Source organism: Agelaius phoeniceus, unplaced genomic scaffold, assembly GCF_051311805.1.
Source record: "Agelaius phoeniceus isolate bAgePho1 unplaced genomic scaffold, bAgePho1.hap1 Scaffold_113, whole genome shotgun sequence".
NCBI lineage: Eukaryota > Metazoa > Chordata > Aves > Passeriformes > Icteridae > Agelaius > Agelaius phoeniceus.
Window position 1 is genome coordinate 110001 of NW_027509877.1, and position 2500 is coordinate 112500.

At 47.8% G+C, this 2500-nt stretch overlaps 1 pseudogene; it reads right to left on the reverse strand.

Moving 5' to 3' along the window:
* Window positions 1-2500, reverse strand: part of LOC143693014 (28S ribosomal RNA) — a 9150-nt pseudogene that overhangs the window by 1863 nt on the left and 4787 nt on the right.

Sequence of the window (2500 nt, forward strand, 5' to 3'; positions counted from 1 at the left end):
CATCTTTGACAAATATCAGATCTGGTTTGTACAGTTCCTTGGTGGTATCCCTTATGTACGGTTCTTTGAACACTACCCAGTCCTTCTTCTTCGCCTCCTCACTAAGCATGTCACAGATGTGATTGTGCCTCTTGATTCTGGCGTCCTTCGTCACTGGGCATTGGCCGATGATGTGGGCGCAAGTTTCACTTTCCACGTTGCAGTGTCTACAGGCCTTGGTGGAATTTTCCTCTCTACCCCGGGAGAGAAATTCTCTCGTGGGGTAGACATTAGCCCTGAGTTGTAGTGCAGTGATGAGTTTCCTGTGAGGTATGCGTCTATAATATTGGAGCCAATCGTTACTAATCGTGTCATTTTTAAAGCTACTAATACCGCGGCCTTGGGATACTAATTTGGTCCACTTCTCGAATTCTTTCTTCCTCCAATCACAAGGTTTAGGAAATTTAGGTTTCAGGATCGGTGCTTCCCACTCCGAGGTTGTGTCTCCTCTATTAGATTGTTCACTTGTCGGTAGTGCCTCCCAAATTGAGGGTATCTCTTCTCTTTCCCCTCCAGCTTGAACCCACAATTTTCTATATAATTGTTCCATTTGATCTTTCTCCAGGAACTCCTTCATTGTCTCATCCGAGGACTGCGCTATCCGGTGCAGTCTTCGGGCCTGTACACTGGGGATCAGTCCCGCCAATTTGGTGACGCCCAAACCGCCGTCCTTCGTGCTCGAGTACAGGATGGCATCGCAGGTGCACGGAGGTAGGTGCAGCCAGTCCTTGACCGCTGTTCTGATCTTCTGGTCGAGAGCTTCCAGAGCCCCTGCTTTAATTTCTGAATGGTCAGCCAGGTAGGTCAGTCGAGGGATGGTGTAAGTCTTGAGGATGTCGAGTTTTTGCAGAGGTTTAAGTGGAGCTTGATCAATTCGTTCAAGCCAGAATTCTAATTTTGTGGTGAGGTCGGTTTTTGCTAGCCCAGTCCAGGGGTCAAACTGCAGACCGAGGTATTTCTCAGATTCTCCGGGATTAATCATGTTCAGGGGTGTGCCATTGATGGTCCATGCAGCGCAGTTATTAACGGTGTAAGAGTCCTTTGTGGGCTTGATGTAGAAGCCGTGGCACTTTTCCCCTTGTGTTTTGAGACCGGTGAGATCGCAAAAGGTCTCTAATATCTTGATGTTTGTTTGCATGTTTTCCCAGGAGTCGCTCAGCAAGACCAAATCATCAGCGAACGCCATTGCTGTTATACTGCTCTCTCCTCGATGAAATCCTTTACCGCTCTCTTCCAGCTTGCACAACAGGGGGTCCATTGCCAGGTTAAATAAAAGGGGTGACAGCGGGTCACCTTGCTTTACTCCAACCCGGATCTGGATTTTGTCTGTGTGTGTGTCTCTTTTTGTGGTGACATACGTACTGATGTCCTTGTACATATTTTTCACCAGTCCAACGATGTGGGGATCCACTCCCCTCTGCTGTAAAGCGTGTAGGATGTGTTGGTGGCTTACGGTGTCAAAAGCCTTAGCAATGTCCACGAATACAACACCCAGTGGTTTGTGTTCACTTTTGGCTGTCCGAATTATAGTTTGCAGGAGTTTCAGGTTTTCAGAGCAACCTGCCGCTCTAATAAAGCCTCTTTGCCTTGGGTTGAGGGGGCACGCTTTGCTTAGCCTTGCTGTTACAATCCTGGAGAACAGTCTCAGCAAGATGGAACCGATCGTGATGGGTCTCCAGTTATTGATGTCCTTTAATCTTTCCGGTTTTGTCGACTTCGGAATCAGAACAGATCTGCACCCCCTCACCATGTCCGGGATCTCCCCAGATGTTAACCATAAGTTGAAGAGCTCAGCAGTCCGGGAATACCCGGGATCCATCTTTACGATGTCCCCAAGAGTAATCCCATCTGGACCTGGAGCTGAGCCCTTGCTCATTTCCTGCACATTTCGTTCAATTTCTTTGGCCGTGATTAAGTCCTTGAAGGCATTGTTGTCTGCCTTCCCAGTAATTTTAAAGTCCCCAAGGCCGGCAAAATTACCAGGTGTTTCCCATCTGGCTCTAAAGACCGAATAAATTTCACTGGGTGATATATCACAGGACAAGCATTCGATGTCATCCAAAATAATTTTCGCTAGTTTCCCCCTGTCGAGATGAAATAAACGCTGGAAGCGAAGGAAATTACCTTTTTTGATCGCCCTATCTTTCATCCACTTCTGGAATTTTCTTGCTGGTTGCTCCATAGTTGCCTTCTTCCCGGAATTTTTCCCACGCATAGCAGTTCTTATCTGGCTTATCGATTCCAGGCATCCAAAGCAGTCCTGCGCTGTTTGATTGATCATTGTTCTCATTTCCCGGCCGTCCATTAATTGCTTGAATGCTCCGGGGAAGATGTTAATTGCTCCAGCTGATAAGCCTTCTTTGATCGTCTTTTGATAATGAGCCTGCAGCAGCCCCTCCCTCCGCTGGCCGTTGGTCTTCTGGCGACCGTTATCCTTCTCAGGGTGTCGTCTCAACTTCTC